At 38.7% G+C, this 5823-nt stretch overlaps 1 non-coding gene across 1 annotated transcript; it reads left to right on the top strand.

The window, feature by feature from the left end:
* Positions 1 to 442: 442 nt before the first annotated feature.
* Positions 443 to 546, top strand: LOC148555663 (small nucleolar RNA R71). Its single transcript, XR_015887138.1, has one exon. It is a non-coding gene; the product is annotated as a small nucleolar RNA R71 (small nucleolar RNA).
* The last annotated feature ends 5277 nt before the right edge of the window (positions 547 to 5823 follow it).

Raw genomic sequence — 5823 nt, 5'->3', positions numbered from 1 at the left:
AAAGTTTGGGTGGTTCTTCCAACCAGGATTATAGGTTTTGGAATATGGATCATAGGCCTATCTTGACGAGTTTCCAACATAATTGGCTTGCTCCCAATCACCTCCTTCATCTGCATTCAATTCTTCTTGAACTGGTGGTTGAATATTGACTGCTGCAACTTGGTTTTTCTCTATCTGCTTGGTGAGATCAGCCAATTGTTTGTTTATCAGCTTATTCTGGGCCAGCGATGCATCCATGTGTTTTAACTCCATCACTTCTCTATTTGAGTTTCTATCAGAGGGATAGGAGTATTCATTGTTGGCCATTGTTTCTATGATGTCTATAGCCTCATCAATTGTCTTCTTCTTGTTGAGAGAACCTCCTGAAGAGTGATCTAAGGCCTTCTTTGATTCTTATGACAATCCTTCATAGAAAATGTGCAGCTGTACCCATTCATTGAACATGTCTGGAGGGCATCTTCTTGTTAGTTCCTTGTATCTCTCCCATGCTTCATAGAGAGTTTCACCATCTTGTTGTCTAAATGTTTGTACCTCAGCTCTCAACCTGTTAACTCTTTATGGAGGGTAGAATCTTGTCAAGAACTTATTCACCACATCTTCCCAAGTTGTCAAACTCTCCTTTGAAAATGATTCTAGCCACTTTGCTGCTTTGTCTCTGAGAGAAAAGGGAAATAAAAGTAGTTTATAGGTGTCTAGATGAACATCATTAGCCTTCACAGTATCACATATTCTAAGAATGTGGTTAGATGTTGGTTGGGATCTTCCTGGGTGATTCCTTCAAATGAACAAATATTTTGAATAAGGGTGATGAGTTGAGGCTTTAACTCAAAGTTGTTGGCATGAATGGTTAGTTTTAGGATGCTACTTCCAGAGTTCCCTGGGTTTGGGTTGATGTAAGAGCCTAGAACTCTTCTCTCATGCCCATCATGATTGGCTACACCCTCTCTAACATGATTATATGCCTCTTCCTCATGATGGTTCTCCATATCATCCTACATATTCATATCTAAGTCCTCCTCTTCTTCTTCTGCACTAATAACCCTCTTTCCTCTTGCTTCCCTCCTTAGTCTAAGGAAGGTGCTCTCAAGTTCAGATTTAAAAGAGGTTGAAGCTCCTCTTCTTCTACCTGTCATACAATCAGCAAAACACACAAGCAATAGAAAAGTGAAGGAATCACTCTTGTTAAGATTGTGGTTAGTGTGAGTGGTGTAATTTATCAAACAGTTAGTGGATTAGTTATACAGAAATGTAAATAAGCAATAAAAAAGAAGTAAAAGTGCTGAGACTGAAAGTAAAATGACAAAAATAAAACAATTCAACAGAAAATTGCTCAATCTAGTTATCCTCTAATTTAATCATTATCAATGCAAAATCAATCCCCGACAACGGCGCCATAAACTTGATGCACAAAAACTTGTATCGCTACAAATTTCCCTCCGTAAGTATTCCGAATTGTTGTCAAGTAAAAACTCACAAAAGAGTGAGGTAGAATCCCACAGGGATTGATTGGTTGAGCAACTTTAATTAGAGGAGTGTTCTAGTTGAACTAAGCAGGAATTGGGTTGAGAATTGCAGAAAATTAAATGGTGGGAAAAGTAAATAACAAGAAATGTAAATAGCTGAAAGTAAATGGCAGAATGTAAAGTGTAGAAAGTAAATTGCAGAAACTTAAATGGGAATGGGGATGATGATCATAAATGTAAATAGCAGAATTAAAGAGAATGGGAAAGAAAAGAAGTGGGGGACCTCATTGGGCTTAGGAGATGTTGCATTCTCTAGATCAAGTTCATTCTCATCTCTTCCTCAATCAATGCATTCATTGATCTTTTGGCAATCTGATGCACGGAAAACTTGTCTCACAACAAATCTCCCTTCGGCAAGTGTACCGAATTTGTCGTCAAGTAAAAACTCACAATAGAGTGAGGTCGAATCCCACAGGGATTGATTGATCAAGCAACTTTAATTAGAAGAATGTTCTAGTTGAGCGAATCCAGAATTTTGGTTGAGAGTTGTAGAAAATAAAATGGCGGGAATGTAAATAACAGAAAAGTAAATGCTAGGATTAGAGGATTGGAAGTAAATGACTGAAAATAAATTGCAGAATTGTAAATGGGAATGGGGGATTTGCTCATAAAAGTAAATGGCAAAAATTAAAGAGAATGGGTAAGATCAGAGATGGGGAGTTCATTGGGCTTAGGAGATGTTGCAATTCTCCGGATCAAGTTCATTTTCATCTATTCCTCAATCAATGCACTCATTGATCTCCTTGGCAATCATAAGTGATTGAATTACAATTTATTGCAATTCAATCTCTCAAATCTTGATCAATAGCCAATTCTTTGGTCAATTGCTCATGAGAAGAGATGAAGTATGGTCACTGATTATACCACATGCATTTCCCAAATCAAGTATTGAGAGGGTTATAGTCACGTACCCATCCAAACCCAATTTGGTCCAGCATGAGAAAGCATTTCTAGCTTGATCTCTTCATTCCTCTTTCAAGGTTCAAAAGAGATCCAAGTTTGAATAGCTTCTCTTCCAAGATAACTACTCAATTGGATGGAGATCGAAAGCTTTCAAGTAAAATCAAGAGAAAAGATAGAAGAAGAATAATGAAAATTAGTATTGATCCATCAAATTACAACAGAGCTCCCTAACCCAATGAAAGGGGTTTAGTTGTTCATAGCTCTACAAAAATAGAAAAGAAAGAAAGTGCAGAAAAGTAAAGATGAAGATAAAAACTGAAAATAAAACTTCAAATTCATAAATGAAAATTACAACTAAAAGAAAGAGAAGGAAAAGTGTGTGAGGGGAGGGAGTCCGAAGACCCCTCTTCAATCCCCTTTTCCAGAATTCTCCCTCTGTATCAGAATGCTTTCAATGTAAAGACTAAGGCCTTTATATAGGCTCTCCTAAATTACAAAATGAAATTAAAAGCAAATTACAATTAAATGAAAATTCCTATTCTAGATGCTTCTTGTGGCTTTGATTGGTTGACAATTGTGGGCCTGCTTGCTTGAGCTTGGAAGTGGACTTGAGAGAGAAGTGAGTTAAGTTGAGGTCCAGGTGCTAAAGTTAGTGCTAAAGTTAGCCACACTAACGCTACAAGTGTGGCGTTAGTGCTAAAGTTATTGTGGCTAACGTTGCACTTGCTGCCCAGTTGGTGTTTTTAGGGCTTAAAAGAGGCCTCTTGTTTGTGCTCAAATTTCATGCCCACTATAGAGTATTATATATCGTTGGAAAGCTCTGAATGTCAGCTTTCTAACGCAACTGGAATTACCTCAATTGGACCTTTGTAGCTCAAGTTATGCTCCTTTGAAGTGGACATGGTCGCTGGCATATATGCCAACGTTACTGGAAATGTTGATTACCAATAACGCGAGCGATTTTCCTGTTTCTGAAGCTCAAAATTAGTGTCCACCCCATACTATTATATATTGTTGGAAAGCCCTGGATGTCTAATTTCCATTTCCTTTGGAAGCGCATCATTTGGAGCTCTACAACTCGAGTTATACTTCTTGGAAGGTGAAGAGGTCAGTTGGCCAAAATACAGGCTGATACCATGTTCATCATTGCACTTTCAGGGCAGGTTTTCTCCCTCAAATTTAGTGTCAACCATGTAGTGCCATATATGCTTGGAAAGCTCTGGAATCCTACTTTCCAATGCTACTGGAATCACCTCATTTGGAGCTTTGTGGCTCAAGTTATGCGTGTTTGAAGAAGGCATGGTCAGGCTACCAGGTGGGACTTTTGCCCACGTTAACTACCACGTTAACTAAGTTAACGTGGGAGTTAACGTGGCTCTTTGTGGCTTGTGTTGGCAACGTTAGTGACAATATTTGGTGTCACTAACGTTGTCGACAACTTCTCTTCCTCACGTTAACTTCCACGTTAACTAGGTTAACGTGGGAGTTAACGTGGCTTATTGGGGGCTTGTGTGCTTCCAACGTTAGTGACAATGTTGGGTGTCACTAACGTTGTCGACCATCTTGTTTCTTCACGTTAGCTTCCACGTTAACTAGGTTAACGTGGAAGTTAACGTGGCTTAATGTGACTTGGCCAACGTTAGTGATAATGTTGAATGTCACTAACGTTGGCTTCCCCCCTTTCTTCTTAACGTTAGAGGCCATGTTAACTAAGTTAACGTGGCAACTAACGTGCCCACTTATGAGCTTGGTCCAACGTTAGTGATAATGTTAAGTGTCACTAACGTTGGCTCCATTTCCTTTCTTCAAAGTTAATGCCACTAACTTTTTTCACTAACGTTGGGGCTTTCCTTCCTTCCACGTTAGTGCCCACGTTAGTGTAACTAACGTAGCTACTAACGTGGCTTCTTCTCTTCTTCTTTTAGCCTGAAATCAATCAAACAAAGTGCATCAAAGTCTTGCTCTTAATCATGGGATCATGCATCATCCAATTTATCATATAATTCATGCAAAATTCTCATGAAATAATTCAAAGTTCACAATGTTTGCTTGAATCAAGATGTAAGTGAATATCTACCCAAAACTAGCTTATTTCCTAAGAAAATGCATGAAACTACCTTAAAAACAGTAAAGAAAATGTCAGTGAAACTGGCCAAAATGCCCTGGCATCACAATCTTAGGTGATTGGATCCCAATTCCTTGGCAATCCAATCTCTCTAAGCTTGAACAATTGCCCAATTCCTTGATCTAATTGCTCATGGGAAGAGATGAAGTATGATCACTGATTATACCACATGCTTTTCTAGGTCAAAATATTGGTAAGATTACATGGCACGATATCTATCCAAACCCCAACCCAGTCCAACATGAGAAAGCATTTCTAGCATGATTTCCTCATTCCTCTTCCAAGGTTCAGAGGAAATCCAAGTATGAACAATTTCTCTTCCGAGACAATTGTTCAATTGGATGAAGATCGAAAGCTTTCTAGCAAATCAAGAGAAAAGAAAGAGGAAGAAGAATGAAAACTATTGTTGATCCATTGAATTACAACAGATCTCCCTAACCTAATGAAGAGGGGTTTAGATGTTCATAGCTCTGGGAATGGAAAAGAGAAATGAAAAGTGCATTGAAAGTAAACTGAATTACAGAGAAAGTAAAATACAGAGTGTTTATAATCTGGATCCCCAGGTCCAAAACTCCCTTTCTAGTTCAAAACTACCCCTATATATACTACTTCTCTAATTTTCAGTTTAGTTTGCAAGTCTCTGGATATGGGCCTCTGAGCTCAGTTGAAGTAGTTACAAACTTAGTAGGCTTAGCTCAGCTTGCTGGAAGAAGTTGAGTCAGGTATCATTCACATTAGTCGAGAGGTTAGTGTGGTTAACGTTAAGTATAAATTCTAGTTCGAAGACATTAGTGACACTAACTTTGTCACTAACGTCCTAACCCTCTTGAGCTACGTTAACCCCACCATTAGTGGCACTAACATGACCACTAACGTAGTCTTTCCTAACCATTGATAACGTTAATGGTGTTAACTTCACCATTAGCGTTACAATCATTTCTTCTTCCACGTTAATGGCCCACGTTAGTGTTCTTAACATGGTCAATAACATGGGTATACCTTGGCTCGAAGACGTTAGTGGTGTTAACTTCACCACTAAAGTTGTAAACTTCTTCCCCTTCTACGTTAGTTCTAACGTTAGTGGCACTAACGTGGGCTTCTTTGGCCATTTCCAACGTTAGTGGTGAAGTTAACACCACTAACGTTGCATCTATTCCTTCATCCCATGTTAATGCCTACGTTAGTGGCACTAATGTGGCCACTAACGTGGGTATCCTTGGCCAATTCCAATGTTAATGGTGAAGTTAACACTACTAACGTTGTGAACCTTTT

This window comes from Arachis ipaensis, chromosome B6, assembly GCF_059453495.1.
Source record: "Arachis ipaensis isolate K30076 ecotype BB chromosome B6, ASM5945349v1, whole genome shotgun sequence".
NCBI lineage: Eukaryota > Viridiplantae > Streptophyta > Magnoliopsida > Fabales > Fabaceae > Arachis > Arachis ipaensis.
The sequence above is the reverse complement of the archived record's forward strand: the minus strand, read 5'-3'. Positions and strand labels throughout refer to the sequence as shown.